Genomic DNA, 18667 nt, shown 5'->3' on the forward strand with positions numbered 1-18667 from the left:
TCTGTATTTCATTTACCTTGTGCCTGATTGATTCAAAATAAAGATATATCCTGAGAGAAATGTTCCAGACAATTTCTTCTGCTTAACATGAGACCAAACTTCAAGACATTAAAATAAGGAGTATAAATAATTAAAAAATTAGTGAGCTTAATGAAATTAAGTACTGTATTTTTGTGCCTCATTTTGAAGCAAATTAACTGTAAAATATCTGAATGTATATATATATCTATATATACAGTATATATGTACTGTGTATACAGTATACATGTGTATACAGATACATATACATATACAGTACACATGTATCTGTATATATACACGTATACTGTATATATAGACACATATATACGTGTGTATATATACGTATATATATTATAGATATATCTGCATTAACTGCAATACTGAGCTATATCTGTATATATACATGTGTATATATCTGTGTATATATCTGAATGTATATATACACATATGTACATCTATATACATATATATACATCTGAATGTGTATGTGTGTATATATATACACAAAGCAAGAGATTTACTAAGAGGCCAAAAGAAAGAAAAAGTACAGAATACTAATCTTTAGGGAACAAATTTACTTTTATTTTTCTAAAAATATCAGAAACTATGAAAAACAAGCTTGATATTTGGCCATACCAAAAGCAAAATACAAGTAAAAATAACATTTGAAAACCATGTTTAACCTTAGAGAAACACATATTAAAATACAAAGCTTAACATTCTTTCCTCTATAAAGCAAAGCAAATTTTCTAAGCCACAAGACTACAGTTTTTTTTTTAAACTGACATAATTTTTTGAAAGAAAAAACTAAAGGGGGGCAAAAAGGCACTCGATTCCTACCCTGGAATCTCATCATTTACCAAATAACATGCTCAAATGTCAGTAAAAATAAATAGTTGATAAACCTGAAAACAAGTCTTTCAATGAGGATTTTATAGCTGGGAAAGAACAGCTTGTATAACAACCGAGCCTTACCAAATACAAATAAATATAAAAGCCAATTAAAAATAAACTATAAAATCAAAATCTTTTCGCAGAGTAGCAGCTTTCACAAAGTGGAAACAACTCAGTTCCACAGAGCTGTATGTTCTGTAGGCAAACGGCCAATTTTATTCTGAGTCCTTTGGTCTTGTACTATCAAAAGAATCTTTGTCTTAGAGCAAGTCTACTGAACAAGGCACCAAAATCCTATCCTCCCTATTTACCTAAACACTTTTAATAATCCTCTTATCAATCCTTTCAAGGTAACTACAACATTATTAAGAGTTAACACTCTAAAAATCTAAAGCTATGGAAGGAAGGTCCTGCCTATTCTCTTTGCCCCTCTCAAATCCTTCTAGTCTGGTTTACCAAGCAAAAGCACTAGCTAGGAGGGTACAAATTTATTCCTATGTTCACTAGCCATTAAATAAACATAGCCACCTGTGTGGGAAGCCTAACCTTTTTTGCTACTTTTTAAAATTTAAGAATAAGTCCATTTCCATAAGCTAACTTTACAGCCCCTCAATGTTCTTAATCTGGACAGTGTACTTCACAGACTCTGTTGGTGTCTGTCTCTTCTAGCCTTTTTCAATTGTGTTACCCAGGAATAGTCCTTGAAAAAGCTTTCAAATTCAGGAAACCCCTGCAGGGAACCCTCATGGTATGTGAGTGTTAGCTTTAAGTTGAAGAAACTCCTACTTCACAGAAACCTAGAACTGTCTGACTAGGGCTGAGTTCACTCTCTTCCTTCAGAGACAAAATTTCAGGCTGAGTAAATTTAGACAAAGCTTTCCTCATCCAGTCATACACTAGCGCTGGGAAAAGGAGAGAAAATTTTATTTAATTTGGTTTTGTGGTTCCTCCAGGTGGGTTATACAGCAAGATTTGAGAGTTGTACCCTTCATTCTGAAGTCCAGGTGGCTGCAAAAACATTTCAAGAGTTCCTCTGGCAAGGTGGCAAGTCAGTTTCCTTTAGAACTGACTCTTGTCACTTGAGGAAAAAAAAAGTTCTTTTCTCCAGAACCTTTCAAAAACTTGTTCATTTGTTCATGTGACGAAAAGTATCTGCTACACGGGCTAGTTTCTATAGCCATTCTTCATTTTTAAAGCACAGCACTCAGCAAAAGCTGGCTTACTGTTTTCTTGTAAGTACTCTGGCAATTCACCTTTGAACTCAAATATCCTGTACAGAGCTCTTCCTCTAATAACGCCACTGGATGTGTATGGTGCAGATTTGTGTGCTGTTTGTCCAGGGTTTTGTTTCGGGTTTTTAAAAAAATATTTTTAAATAAATGGGTCGTTGATACAGGTAAGTATTATTCAGAACTTCGCTGTAGCTCCAAGTTTTTGATAACAGCATCTCTGTGAAGAAAGCAGTGTTATAACGTCGTCAGGATTTTTTTGTCATTGTTAATGAGGCAAACTTATCATGGAGACAATCACCAACGGGGCACCAGGAGTACCGATGACAGACTCCGGTTATAAGATAGGATGACACAACATTATAGATTGGCCTTCGTCTCGGGAGGCTCCTAGCAATAGAGAAAGTTTTCTTTGAATTTCATCATTTATAAATCTTACAAATGCTACAACATGACAAATACTAGTGAAACCCGTTGACTCATCAACCTGGATAGAGAAGCTGCTGCTTTTCAGTTAATGACACAAAACCTTTTTAGCATCATATGAGATATCTTCAGTAATTCAACTTATTGAGAATAAAGTCTTTTCAATTTTGTACTACATCATGCCCCAGCATTTTAATTTTATTATTAGATTCTCACCAACCATGCAAATTTTTCTTTTCTAAGTTCTGCTACGAAATAATTTGCTTCCTAAACCTTTTGACTGAATGTGATTTTTGAACAAAAGCCTTACTGTTTTGATGTTCCAAAAGCCATTTAAAATAATAAATATTCTTTCTGGTCAAGTGGCTGTGATTTATAGTTACAACTGCAGTTTCGTAAGTTTCATGCCACAGAAAATGCACAATGGGATAGGACAGCTTGGACCAAGTCCATATAAAATGCTTGAGAAGTAGCTTTCTTTATAAAGACATAATAAAGAGAATTTCTTTGTGTCCCTTGTTGCACTCGTATACTGAAGTATCCTCAGAAGACTGAAATTCTTCATCACCAACCTTATCAGAAATGTCTGTAGCTCTATGCCTAAAACACCTAAAACGGGCCTCTTCTTTCTCACATCTTGCCTTCCAAAATTGTAGCAATGGACTGTCAGCTTGTTACACACAAATGTTAATAAAATATAAAAACAGACATAACCAAACAAGAAAATCACAATAGTACACAAACTTCACTAAACAATTCACTTCTAACTTATATGATCCACATTTTTGCAATGTTTACAACAAAGTGGCAGGAGGAAAGCTGAGCTGTGGTGTGTAAAAACACCTGCCTTAGAATGAAAATTTCCCTCTGATTTTCTACTTCACAGTCAGTTTACTCCCAGGAGTCAGCTGGCACCGCAGAAGAGGAGCCTAGGAGAGGCCAACGTTCCCCTCCTCCCATCCTCCTCTCTGTGCAAAAGTAGCATATGGGTCTGACTATACATACTACCATATGGGGCGGAAAGATCCCTAACACAACTGTTAATAGGCTACAAAATCATTGTTCGCTACTGTGAGAACAGCATTATGCAGCACACAAATAAAAACCAGTATTTTTAGTCACAATTTTAGGTGGAACCCCAGCAACATCTTATAGAATCCCAGTTGAGAAACCCACCTCCAATACCAAATGACTTCCTAGGAGAGGTCATTTCCATTTGATTTGGATCCTTCTGTGACTTGACTTGCAAGTTCAGGTTTGGCTCCGCCCTCATTTACCCGCTGTGGATCAGACATCGGTTTTGTCTGCCCCAGCTCCTTGTTATTCTCTGGTATGACCTGCTGGTTGTTTTTTCCTTCTGCTGGGTTCTTTTGATCTGATTTGTCAACAGATTCCGATTTAGCTTCTTTCCCATTTCCCTGCTTTGGGTTAAATTTTGATGGATCCTTAGGGCTCTTCACCACCTCCTGGAGATTGTATTTTCCAAACATGTAATCTTTCAGAACATTCAGGCAACACACAGCTTTGATGATTTCTACTACCACCGTGTACTGTGGATTGGTGAGATGTACTTTATTTTCTGAGTTAAGGGTGCCCACTATTCCTGTAATAAAAACAGAAAACCATGTAGCTGAGGAGGATACCATTAAGTTTGATAGATACAAAAAATCTTTCATCCCTGTTTCTCATCAAAACAAGATATATACTAATCCATTCTTCTAAGTGGACTTCAAATACTCTGAACCCTTGCAATAAATAAATACAAATGAAACCCTAAGACACTTAATAAAGTATTTTTCTCCAAAGAAAATTCAATTCTCAGTTAAAGATTTTATCCAACTACCAGCAAATCTCATATCCAACAAATTGAAATCAGTTAGATTTAATATTATTTTAAGAACATTTTAATATATTTGTCCTACACTCAAAAATGTAAGCCTTAAATGTTTAAAAAGAAAAAGTCCTTAATAACAAGAACAAGTGGCCAGGTGTGGTGGCTCACACCTGTAATCCCAGCACTTTGGGAGGCCAAGGCAAGCAGATCACGAGGTCAGGAGATCGAGACCATCCTGGCTAACACAGTGAAACCCCGTCTCCACTAAAAATGCAAAAAAAAAATTAGCCGGGTGTGGTGGTGGGCGCCTGTAGAACCAGCTACTCGGGAGGCTGAGGCAGGAGAATGGCGTGAACCCGGGAGGTGGAGCTTGCAGTGAGTCGAAATCGCGCCACTGCACTCCAGCCTGGGGGACAGAGCGAGACTCTGTCTCAAAAAAAAAAAAACAAAAAAACCCAAGAACAAGTGTTTACCATTGAACGTCTATGGAAAATCACTAAACGCCTACGGAAAACCATATACCTGCCAATTCTTTGATAATGTCTTCTCTATTCATGTGACTGTTATTTTGAGATTTGTACACAATCTGAAATGTCCCTTTGTTTGGAGCTTTAAACCAGGGTTCCAACCATGTTTCTGCACATGTTTTCATATCTTCTAATAAAGTGCCTGAGATGGGTTAACATTCATAGAATAACTGAATTCTTCTTCTTCTTGGTTTTGTACATATCCTGGGGAATATGATGCACCACTTTCTCACAAAATTAGCCAGGTGTGAGGGCAGGTGCCTGTAATCCCAGCTACCTGGGAGGCTGAGGCAGGAGAATTGCTTGAACCCAGGAGGCGGAGGTTGCAGTGAGCTGAGATCACGTCACAGCACTCCAGACTGGGCCACAGAGTGAGACTGCGTCCCCCCCCGCAAAAAAAAAAAGCTTGAACTCTAAAATGAATATTTACTGGCAATGACATAAGTTGACAGAAGAAGAAATTCTCATAATACATTTTAAATGAATCTACCTACTCATTTTTCTAACTAAGAGTAACGCCTTCACCAGATAGCTCTGTGCCTGACACGACACTGCCCTTTCAGTGAGATTAGACCAAATACTTGTGGAATTAAAAACTCCTACTCTTGTTCTACTTAGGAACAAGGCACAGAAATATATTGTTCAATAATTTTGGCCAGGCACGGTGGCTCAGGCCTGTAATCCCAGCACTTTGGGAGGCAGAGGTGGGCGGATCCCTTGAGCCTAGGAATTTGAGACCATCCTGTGCAATACGGCCTGAGAACCTGTCTACAAAAAACTACCTGAGCGTGTGGTGGCACACGCTGTAGTTGCAGCTACTCGGGGGCTGAGGCAGAAGGACGGCTTCAGCCCAGGAGGTGAAGGTTGCAAAATCAAGCCACTGCACTCCAGCCCCCAGCTTGGATGACAGAGCAAGACCATTTCTGCCAAGACCAGCTCGGTTGGGGAGACCCTAACCCAGCGGCGCTAGAGGAATTAAAGACTCACACACAGAAATATAGAGGTGTGAAGTGGGGAGCCCCGAACAGAGATTTACCCACATATTTATTGACAGCAAACCAGTCATTAGCATTGTTTCTAAAGATATTAACTAAAAGTATCCCTTATGGGAAAGGAAGGGATGGGCTGAATTAATTGCAACAGGAACATGCCCTTAAGACACAGATTGCTCATGCTTTTGCTGTGGCTTAAGAATGCCTTTAAGCGGTTTTCCACCCTTGGTGGACCAGGTGTTCCTTGCCCTCATTCCTGTAAACCCACAACCTTCCAGCTTGGGCGTTAGGGCCATTATGGACATGTTACAGTGCCGCAGAGATTTTATTTATGGCCAGTTTTGGGGCCAGTTTATGGCCGGATTTTGGGGGGCTTGCTCCCCACATGTTTCCAAAAACAAAACAAAACAACAGAATTTGCTCAAAGTATCAGTGTAGACAGGACATGTACCGGTTGCTCAGTTTTCTGTCCCCCCATGCCCAATGGGATTCCCCATCAGGCACAGTAATAATTATACACATTTACAGAAACTTTATACCACTATGCACTTTATGTATATAAGGAACTCTCTAGCCAATCTTAAAAGTATTCTTTCTTATCAAGCTCAGCAGCATCAAGTAATGTGCCCATGTTCGAGTCCCCGAGCTAGTAAAGGATAAGCCTTGAATTCAAATTCCCTCTGTATTACCCTTCTTCATTTAGTCCCTCACTGTGCATGTGTGTAGTGGTCCAGATAAGCCAATAATCTGATTTCCATTGAGACCGGCCCAATTAAAGTCTTAATAACAATGAGACTTTAGGTGTTATTGGTAAACAAGTTTTTACTTTCTTTTTTCTTTGAGACAGAGTCTCGCTCTTGTGGCCCAGGCTGGAGTGCAATGATGCAATCTCGGCTCACTGCAATCTCTGCCCCGCCAGGCTCAAGTGATTCTCCTGCCTCAGCCTCCCTAATAGCTGGGATTACAGGTACGCGCCTGTAAACTAGCCAGCTAATTTTTGTATTTTTGGTAGGGACGGGGTTTCACCATGCTGGCCAGGTTGGTCTTGAACGCCTGACCTCAAATGATCCACCCGCCTCGGCCTCCCAAAGCGCTGGGATTACAGGTGTGAGCCACTGCGTCCGGCCTAAAATGTATCTTAAGTGCAATAACTAGCATTAGTACTAAACGTATTATTTCAGGGATATTATTGCTGCAGGCAAACACATTATTACTGCCAACTTCACAAAGCTGTCGTGAGAAGTGTGTTTCTAAAGGAGCTTCAGCACACCGCCTGGCACTCAATGAACAATCAATAAGCAGGAGCTAGGCCGGGAGAGCGGCTCACGCCTGTAATTCCAGCACTTTGGGAGGCAGAGGCGGGAGAATCGCCTGAGTCTAGGATTTGAGACCAGCCTGGGCAACATAGTGAGACCACCTATCTACAAAAATACAAAAATCAGGCAAGAGTGGTGGCGCACACCTGTGGTCCCAGCTACTATGGAGGGTGAGGGAGGAGGATCGCTTGAGCCCAGGAAGTCAAGGTTGCCCTGAGCTATGATATCCTCCGGCCTGGGCAACAGAGCGACATCCCATCTCTAAAAAAAAAAAAAAAAAAAAAAAAAAAAATCGTCGAATTGCCCACATGTCATACAATTTAGCCACTGAAAGCACATACTCCTTGAGACCCCTCCCTTGTTGGCTGAGGGTCTGGTTGTCTCTGAGCACTGACAGCTGGAGCTGACCCTGAAGCAAGGCTGGGCGACTGAGTGAGTCCATGAGTCGTTCACGTCTCCCTCTCTTGAGGACTTGTGGGTGCAACTTCAGCCTGAACTGGGGCTGTCAGGCCCCGCCTTTCTCACCCTCATCCACCTACAAACTTCTCAACAGACTCTACAACCTTCCCTTCCATCTTCTGCTCTCAGAGGCTGAAGAGGCCCCCTTCCGGCCGGGTGCGGTGGTTCACAGCTGTCATCCCAGCACTTTGGGAGGCAGAGGTGGGCAGATCATCTGAGGTTAGGAGTTGGAGGCCAACCTGGCCAACATGGTGAAACCCCCATCTCTACTACAAATACAAAAATTAGCTGGGCGTGATGGCAAAAGCCTGTAATCCCAGTTACTCGGGAGGCTGAGGCAGGGGAATTGCTTGAGCCTGGGAGGTGGAGGTTGCAGTGGGCCAAGATCGTGCTACTGCACTCCAGCCTGGGTGACAGAGCAAGACTCTGTGTAAAAAAAAAAAAAAAAAAAAATCCTCTTTCCTAGTCGAGGCCAAACCACCAGGCCACAGACACCTCACCATTCCCAGTCTTCACCCTTTCTTCTTGCCACCTACTTGTCATTCAGCTTTCAGCTCAAAGATCATCTCATCAGGCCACCCTTTCCTGGCCACCCTGTCAAAGGGGGTTCCATCACTCTCACTTCACCCTGTTTATGCCTCCACTTTATTCATCATCATCTTTTATTTTTTCTTTTTTGGAGGCAGGGTCTTGCTCTGTTGCCCAGGCTGGAGTGCAGTGGTGTGATCATAGCTCCCTGTGGCCTTGAACTCCTGTGTTCAAGTGATCCTCCCATCTCCGCCTTCTGAGTAGCCAGGATCACAGGTGCACACCACAGTGCTTATTATTTTTTGAGACAAAGTCTCACTCTGTTGCTCACTTTGTTGCTCTGTGCAGCGTCGGGATCTCAGCTCACTGCAACCTCCACCTCCTGAGTTCAAGCAGTTCTCCTGACTCAGCCTCCCAGTAGGTGGGATTACAGGTGCACCTGGCTAATTTTTGTATTTTTAGTAGAGACTGGGTTTCACCATATTGGCCAGGCTTGTTTTGAACCCCTGACCTCAGACGATCCACCCACCTCATCTCCCAAAGTGCTGGGATTACAGGCGTGAGCCACAGCGCCCGGCCCTCTGCGGCCTTTTTAGCCATAGTTTTGGCAACTATCAAGTTACTATCTTTTTAAAAATCATTGAAAATATGCCACTTTTGAAGAATGTGTTTAAATGCAAGTGCTTCCCATACTGCTCTTCAGGCACTCAGGTACAAAGTTGTTACCAGATTTAAGTTCCTACAAAGTCCTAAAAGAGATTTTGATGGTTAATATTGAGTGTCAACTTGATTGGATTGAAGGGTACAAAAGTATTAATCCTGTGTGTGTCTGTGTGGGTGTTGCCAAAAGAGATTAACATTTGAGTCAGAGGGCTGGGGAAGGCAGATACACCCCTAATCTTGTGGGCACAATCTAATCAGCTTTGGGCAAATATAAAGCAGGCAGAAAATGAAAAGGAGAGACAAGCCTAGCCTCCCAGCCTACATCTTTCTCCCGAGCTGGATGCTTCCTGCCCTCAAACATCAGACTCCAAGTTCTTCAGTTTTGGGACTTGGGCTGGCTGTCCTTGCTCCTCAGCTTGCAGACAGCCTGTTGTGGGACCTTGTGATTGTGTAAGTTAATAAAATCATACACACACACACACACACACCCTGTTAGTTCTATCCCTCCTAGAGAACACTTACTAATACAGATTTTGGTACTGCAACCACCGCCTCTCCGGTGCAAGCGATTGCACTCTAGAAGTGGTTCTAGAGGAACAGAATATTAAGGATGGAGTTCTTTGTTTGTTTTAGGTTTCTGGAGTTGGATGCCTAATATGATTAGACCCCAAAATGCCAAAGACTCTACTTCTAATACTATGGAGAACACTGACAGTCCTTGGCGGAAACTGTTTAGAGAGTTATGCAAAATAAATGCATTTGACACTCCTGATTCACCATTTGTGAGAGGCGAGGGGATTGGTGATTCTATACATAATATCTTTGACCATTTGTGGAGGACCAAAGAACATAATGAGGCTGGTTGGTTACTCCTAAGTTCAGTAGAAAAAGTGATGAAAGAAAATGATGAGCTAAGGGATTCTGTCTCCCAGCTTCAGAAGCCGATACTGAGTCTTAAATCTGCTAAAATTGCCCTGAGTGAGAATCTTATTTCCTGTAGAGAAAGTGCTAAAATTGTGGAAAAACAGACACAAGCTCTTATCCTGTGAGTGGCTGACCTGCAACAAAAGATGCATGCACAGCCTCACCAGGTGTCTACTGTTAAAGTGAGGATATTGACTGGAAAAGAATGGGACCCTGCAACTTGGAATGGGGATGTGTGGGAGGACCCTGATGAAGTTGGGAACACTGAGTTTGTAAACTCTGATGAACCTTTCTTTCCAGAAGGAACAGCCTCCCCATCCCCAGTAGTGGCAACATCCCCTCCTGGACCCATGCTGCCATCAGCCTTTCCACCTTTGTCTGAGGAGATAAACCCTGTGCTGCCTGAGGCAACAGTGATGGCCTCCCCTGAGTCAGTTGCCAGGCAAGATAATGTTGATTCTCCTCAGAAGCTGCCCCCAACACTTCTGTTTGCTTCTAGACTTTAGACTGAAGTCCTGGTGGCCCCTAGCGGTGAAGTTGAGAGTGTGATCCATGAGGAGGTGTGCTACACTCAAAAACAACTGTTTGAGTTCTCTAATTTATATAAACAGCAATCTGGAGAACAGGCATGGGAATGGATATTAAGGGTACAGTATAATGGTGGAAGGAACATAGAGTTGGATCAGGCTGAATTTAGGCCAACGAAGTAGGGACTCTGCATTTAATGTTGCAGCTCAGGAAGTTAAAGAAGGTTTTAATAATATATTTGCTTGGTTTGCTGAAATATGGGTTAAAAGATGGCCCCCTGTGAGTGAGCTGGAAATGCCTGATCTCCCGTGGTTTAATGTAGAGGAAGGGATCCAAAGGCTTAGGGAGACTGGGATGGTGGAGTGGATTAGTTATTTGATACCTACTCATCCCAGCTGAGAGGGTCCAGAAGATATACCCGTAAACTATGACTTGTGAAATAGATTTGTGAGGGCAGCACCTGCATTTTTGAAGAGCCCTGTAATTTCCCTTCTCTGTATGTCAGGTCTAATGGTGGGAATCACAGTCACTCAACTATGAAATTTAAATACAATGGAAATAACTGGGTCCTGAGGTGGCAAGGGCCAAGTGGCAGCACTCAATCATCAAAGGCAAGGTGGGCATAACTACCATAACGGACACCAGAGGCAAAGCAGCAATCAGAATAGTCTGACTCGTATAGAGCTCTGGCATTGGCTTATTAATCATGATTCTACTTGTATGTTCAGTACAGAATCTGGGTAGGATACACTCTTAGACCCTCTTCCTGTTCTGACCTTACTCCCTATTCAGACTTCCTACCTTATTCTCTTGTTACCCAGCATCTTTAGGGAACAGATGTCCTGACACTGAAAGTTGGTCTCCTGACTTGATTCCTAATGTCTGCTGCCTTCAGAGTATGTGTCATGTGATTAAGACCCCAGGTTCGAAAGTCAATCCAAGTTCAAATCCTGGCTTTGCTATGACCTGGCTGTGGAACTCTAAGTAGGTTACCTAAGCCAAGTTTTAGGTTCCCTGTTAGATTTTTAAAAATTAATGGAGATAATAATAATACATTATTGGTTATTGAAAATATCCAGTAAGATCAGGCACGACAAGTGTTTAGCTCACAGTCACTGTTCAGTTAATGTGTACTTAAAAACAACTAGTTTCAGACTCATGGAAGCCTGTTTGCCTGTTTTTTCTTTTTGGTATGAGTATCCATCCCTCCATCTGATCACTTAACCTCATTATTTGTCTATCATTCTCTAATTTCAGTGGTTCTTTTATATTTCTGACTTACTGAAAGCTGTTTAATCCTTTTACTCAGGAGGTGAAAAGGGAACTTTATTTTATTTTCCCTTTTCATAGACCTCCTCTGTGGACAAGGGAATTTAAAAAAATATATAGTATAAAGTAAAATAACACAAAATGCATAAGACCTACATGCCTTCCCTCTGCCAACTGGTTTCTGCCTCACATTTGATTGAATGACATCCCATCTTTCACTGGCTTTGTAGCCTCACTGGCAGCTTTCATCACACCCACACACTGTGTAAGAAACTCACCCAACAGTCTGATCTTCCAGGCTGGAACCCAGCTTTGAACCACTGCGAACTTGAGTCTATCCCTGGAGGATTCACATTTAGCCTGGCCCTTGTACCTACTCAACCCTGCTGAGTGGGAAGAACTGATCCCCACCACCTCTAGTTCATTGCATCCCACCAGTGTCTGGGTCCCAGTTTTGACACACATGTTTCTCTAAGGCAAACTTGGCATTTTGTGAGTCTGTGTTCTTAAGGGCAAAAGTGAATAAATCTTTTTCCCTCCAATTTTCTCCTCCAATTTTATACTCTATACATGTAAGTCTTTCTTTCTAAACTTTTACTGGTGTTTTGTGGATACTTCCTTCCCACTCCCTTGAAAATTGGTTGAATAATTTATGTCCCAATGTAATTGTTTTATGACTTAGTTCTCCTTCTTTGAGCACTTCTAGATCATTTGCCTGCTTCTTACTTTCACTTTAGTCAATGCTCCAAAGAATAAATCTCAGTTTGATAAGTTAGAGAGAAATACTTCCATTTACAGCTCAAGTCAAACTGTGGACTGCATACTCCACCAGTGCAGAACACTAGTCTCAAATAAAACACAAGAAGTATAAATTTCAAGGTAGGTATAGTGTACATTTAAGAGTCTTGCCAAGCGTGGTGGCTCATGCCTGTAGTCCTAGCACTTTGGGTGGCCAAGGCAGGTGGATGGCTTCAGCAAAAGAGTTTGAGACCAGCCTGGGCAATATGGCAAAGCCCCATCTCTACAAAAAATTCAGAAGTTAGTCAGACATGGTGGTTGGTGCATGCTTGTGGTCCCAGCTAATTGGGTGACTGGGGTGGGAAGATCACTTGAGCCTGGGAGGTCAAGGCTGCAGTGAGCCTGATGGCAACACTGCGCTCCTGCCTGGGGGACAAAGTGAGACTCTGTCTCTAAAAATAAATAAATAAACACATAAATACATACATAAATAAACAGTCTAGGATGACTGGGGTATAGACTCTCTTTCAGTACAAATGAGGCCTAACGAAGAATTACATGAGAGGATTGCTGGCAAGATGGCCAAACAGGAACAGCTCCGGTCTGCAGCTCCCAGCGAGACTGACGCAGAAGGCGGATGATTTCTGCATTTCCAACTGAGGTACCCGGTTCATCTCACTGTGACTGGTTGGACATTGGGTGCAGCCCAGGAGGACAAGCCGACAGGATGGGGCATCGCCTCACCCGGGAAGTGCAAGGGGTCGGGGAATTTTCTCCCCTACCCATGGGAAACTGTGAGGGTCTGAGCCTGAGGAACTCCGGCACAGATACTGGGCTTGTCCCACAGTCTTTGCAACCCGCAAACCAGGAGATTCTGTCCGGTGCCTACCCCACCAGGTCCCTGGGTTTCAAGCACAAGACTGGGTGGCCATTTGGGCAGACACCGAGCTAGCTGGAGGAGTTCTTTATTTCCGTACCCCAGTGGCACCTGGAACACCAGCGAGACAGAACTGTTCACTCCCCTGGAAAGGGGTGCTGAAGCCGGGAGCCGAGTGGTCTGGCCAGGCGGGTCCCACCCCCACAGAGCCCAGCAAACTAAGATCCATTAGCTTGAAATTCTCGCTGCCAGCACAGCAGCAGTCTGAAATCAACCCAGGACGTCGGAGCTTGGAGGGAGGGAGGGGCATCCACCACTGCTGAGGCTTGAGGAGGCGGTTTTTATGCTTACAGTGTAACAAAGCCACTGGGAAGTTCGAACCGGGCAAAGCCCACTGCAGCTCAGCAAGGCCGCTACGGCCAGACTGCATCTCTAGATTCCTCCTCTCTGGGCAGGGCATCTCCGAAAAAAAAAAAGGCAGCAGTCCAAGTCAGGGACTTATAGATAAAGCCCCTATCTCCCTGGGACAGAGCACCTGGGGAAAGGGGTGACTGTGGGTGATGCTTCAGCAGATATAAACTTTCCTGTCTGACAGCTCTGAAGAGAGCAGCGGACCTCCCAGCACAGCAGTCATGCTCTGCTAAGGGAAAGACTGCCTCCTCAAGTGGTCCCTGACCCCCGTGTATCCTGACTGGGAAACCCCTCCCCGTAGGGGCTGACAGACACCTCATACAGAAGAGCTCTGGCTGGCATCTGGAAGGTGCCCCTCGGGGACAAAGCTTCCATAGGAAAGATCAGGCAGCAATCTTTGCTGTCCTGCAGGCTCTGCTGGTGAGACCCAGGCAAACAGGGTTGAGAGTGAACCTCCAGCAAACACTAGCAGACTGGCAGCAGAGGGGCTTGACTGCCAGAAGGAAAAACTAACAAACAGAAAGGAATAGCACGTTCACTCAAAGACCCCATCTGAAGGTCACCAACATCAAACACCAAAGGTAGATAAATCCACAAAGATGGAGAGAAACCAGTGGAAAAAGGCTGAAAATTCCAAAAACCAGAGCACTGCTTCTCCTCCAAAGAACCACAACACCTCACCAGCAAGGTAACAAAACTGGATGGAGAATGAGTTTGACTAATTGACAGAAGTAGGCTTCAGAAGGTGAGTAATAACAAACTCCTCCAAGCTAAACGAGCATGTTCTAATCCAATGCATGGAAGCTAAGAACCTTGAAAAAAGGTTAGACAAATTGCTAACTAGAATAACCAGTGTAGAGAAGAACATAAATGACCTGATGGAGCTGAAAAACACAGCATGAGAACTTCATGAAGCATACACAACTTTCAATAGCCAAATTGATCAAGGAGAAGAAAGGATATCAGTGATTGAAGATCAACTTGATGAAATAAAGAAAGAAGACAAGATTAGAAAAAAAAAAAAAAAAAAGAATAAAAAGGAGCAAACAAAGCCTCCAAGAAATATGGGACTATGTGCAAAGACCAAATCTACATTTGATTGGTGTACCTGAAAGTGACAACGAGAATGAAACCAAGTAGGAAAACACTTTTCAGGATATTATCTAAGAGAACTTCCCCAAATTAGCAAGACGGGACAACGTTCAAATTCAGGAAATACAGAGAATGCCATGAAGATACTCCTTGAGAAGAGGAAAACCAAGACACATAATCATCAGATTCACCCAGGTTGAAATGAAGGGAAAAATGTTATGGGCAGCCAGAAAGAAAGGTCAGATTACCCACAAAGGGAAGCCCATTAGACTAACAGCAGATTACTCTGCAGAAACTCTACAAGCCAGAAGAGAGTGGGGGCCAAAATTCAACATTCTTAAAGAAAAGAATTTTCAACCCAGAATTTCATATCCAGCCAAACCAAGCTTCATAAGCGAAGGAGAAAAAAAATCCCTTACAAAGACAAGCAAATGCTGAGAGATTTTGTCACCACCAGGCCAGCCTTACAAGAGCTCCTCAAGGAAGCACTAAATGTGGAAAGGAACAACTGGTACCAGCCACTGCAAAAACATACCAAATTATAAAGAACATCAACACTATGAAGAAACTGCATCAACTAATGGGCAAAACAACCAGCCAGAGTCATACTGACAGGATCAAATTAACACTTAACAATATTAACCTTGAATGTAAATGGATTAAATTCCCCAGTTAAAAGACACAGACTGGCAAATTGGATAAGAGTCAAGACCCATCAGTGTGCTGTACTCAGGAGATCCATCTCACATGCAAAGAAACACATAGGCTCAAAATAAAGGGATGGAGAAACATTTACTAAGGAAAAGGAAAGAAAAAAAATGAAGAGTTGCAACCCTAATCTCTGATAAAACAGACTTTAAACCAACAAAGATCAAAAGACACAAAGAAGGGCATTACATAATGGCAAAGGGATCAATGCAACAAGAAGAGCTGACTACCCTAAATATATATGCACCCAATACAGGAGCACCCAGATTCATAAAGCAAGTTCTTAGAGACCTACAAAGAGACTTCGACTCCTACACAATAATAATGGAAGACTTTAACACCCCACTGTCAATATTAGACACATTAATGAGACAGAAAATTAACAAGGATATTCAGGACTTGAACTCAGCTCTGGACCAAGAGGACCTAATAGACATCAACAGAACTCTCCACCCCAAATCAACAGAATATACATTCTTCTCAGCACCTCATCAAAAATATTCTAAAATTGACCACTTAATTGGAAGTAAAACACTCCTCAGCAAATGCAAAGGAACGGAAATCATAACAAACAGTCTCTCAGACCACAGTGCAAACAAATTAAAACCCTGGATTAAGAAACTCACTAAAAACTGCACAACTACATGGAAACTGAACAACCTGCTCCTGAATGACTACTGGGTAAATAACGAAATTAAAGCAGAAATAAAGATGTTCTTTGAAACCAATGAGAACAAAGACACAATGTACCAGAATTTCTGGGACACATTTAAAGCAGTGTGTAGAGGGAAATTTATAGCACTAAATGCCCATAAGAGAAAGCAGAAATGATCTAAAATTGACACTCTAACATCAAAATTAAAAGAACTAGAGAAGCAACAGCAAACAAATTCAAAATTCAACAGAAGACAAGAAATAACTAAGATCAGAGCAGAACTGAGGGAGATAGAGACACAAAAAACTCCTCAAAAAATCAACGAATCCAGGAGCTGTTTTTGGAAAAGATCAACCGAGTAGATAGACCACTAGCCAGACTAATAAAGAAGAAAAGAGAGAAGAATCAAATAGACGCAATAAAAAATGATATAAGGGATATCACCACTGATCCCACAGTAATACAAACTACCATCAGAGAATACTGTAAACACCTCTATGCAAATAAACTAGAAAATCTAGAAGACATGGATAAATTCCTAGACACAAACACCCTCCCAAGTCTAAACCAGGAAGAAGTCGAATCCCTGAATAAACCAATAACAAGTTCTGAAATTGAGGCAGTAATTAATAGTCTACCAACCAAAAAAAGCCCAGGACCAGATGGATTCACAGCCGAATTCTCCCAGAGGTACAAAGCGGAGCTGCTACCATTCCTTCGTAAATTATTCCAAGCCGTAGAAAAAGAAGGAATCCTCCCTAACTCATTTCATGAGGCCAGAATCATCCTGATACCAAAACCTGGCAGAGGTACAACAAAAAAAGAAAATTTCAAGCCAACACCGTTCATGAACATTGTTACGAAATACTGGCAAACTGAATCCAGCAGCACATCAAAGAGCTTATCCACCACAATCGAGTCAGCTTCATCCCTGGGATGCAAGGCTGTTTCAACATACACAAATCAATAAACGTAATCCATCACATAAACAGAACCAATAACAAAAAGCACATGATTATCTCAATAGATGCAGAAAAGGCCTTTGACAAAATTCAACAGCCTTTCCTGCTAAAAGCTCTCAATAAACTAGGAATCGATGGAACATATCTCAAAATAATAAGATCTATTTATGACAAACCCATAGCCAATATCATACTGAATGGACAAAAACCGGAAGCATTCCCTTTGAAAACCAGCACAAGACAAGGGTGCCCTCTCTCACCATTCCTATTCAACATAAAATTGGAAGTTCTGGCCAGGGCAATCAGGCAAGATAAATAAATAAACGGTATTCAAATAGGAAGAGAGGAAGTTGAACTGTCCCTGTTTGCAGATGACATGATTGTATATTTAGAAAACCCCAGTGTCTCAGCCCAAAATCTCCTTAAGCTGATAAGCAACTTCAGCAAAGTCTCAAGATACAAAATGAATGTGCAAAAATCACAAGCATTCCTATACACCAATAACAGACAAACAGAGAGCCAAATCATGAGTGAACTCCCATTCACCATTGCTACACAGAGAATAAAATATGTAGGAACATAACTTACAAAGGATGTGAAAGACCTCTTCAAGGAGAACTACAAACCACTGTTCAAGGAAATAAGAGAGGGCATAAACAAATGGAAATACATTCCATGCTCATAGATAGGAAGAATCTATATTGTGAAAATGGCAATACTGCCCAAAGTAATTTATAGATTGAATGCCATTGCCATCAAGCTACCATTGACTTTCTTCACAGAATTGGAAAAAAACTACTTTAAAGCTCATATGGAACCAAAAAAGAGCCCGCATAGCTAAGACAATCCTAAGCAAAAAGAACAAAGCTGGAGGGATCGTGCCACCTGACTTGATCATGCCACCTGACTTCAAACTGTACTCCACCACTACAGTAAAAAAAACAGCTTGATCCTGGTACCAAAACAGATATATTGACCAATGGAACAGAAGAGAGGCCTCAGAAATAGCACCACACATCTACAACCATCCGATATATATTTACAATTGTTATATCCTCTTGCTGAATTTTTCTATTATTATTATACAATGTCCTTCTTCGTCTCTTTTTGCAGTTTTTTTTAAATTAAAGTGTATTTTATTTGATGTAAGTTAGCTATTCCTGCTCATTTTTATTTGCATAGAAATTTTTTTTCATACTTTTGCTTTCAGTCCTGTTTAATTTTTTAATTTTTTTATTTATTTTTATTTTTTTAGAGATGAGGTCTTGCTATATTGCCCAGCTGGTCTTGAACTCATGGGCTCAAGCAATCCTCCTGCCTTGGCCTTCCAAAGTCTTGGGATTGCAGGCATGAGCCATGCACCCAGCCCTATTTCTACTTCTTTAAGTTGTAAATTTAGGATGTTGATTTTAGATCTTTCTCATTTTTTAATGTGTACATTCATAGATATGAAGGTCTCCCTTAGTTTTGCTTTCACTGTGTACCATATGTCTTTATAGTTTTTGTATGCTGTGCTTTCATTTTCGTTTGTCTCTAAGAATTGTCTAATTTTTTTTTCTGATCTCTCCATTGATCCATTTGTTAAGCGTGTGTTGCTTAATTTCCACAACTTTG

At 41.7% G+C, this 18667-nt stretch overlaps 1 pseudogene; it reads right to left on the minus strand.

The window, feature by feature from the left end:
• Nucleotides 1-3766: 3766 nt before the first annotated feature.
• LOC105541847 lies at nucleotides 3767-6401 on the minus strand (annotated as a pseudogene).
• Between the last annotated feature and the right edge of the window lie 12266 nt (nucleotides 6402-18667).

This window comes from Mandrillus leucophaeus, unplaced genomic scaffold, assembly GCF_000951045.1.
Source record: "Mandrillus leucophaeus isolate KB7577 unplaced genomic scaffold, Mleu.le_1.0 Scaffold245, whole genome shotgun sequence".
Classification (NCBI taxonomy): Eukaryota; Metazoa; Chordata; class Mammalia; order Primates; family Cercopithecidae; genus Mandrillus; species Mandrillus leucophaeus.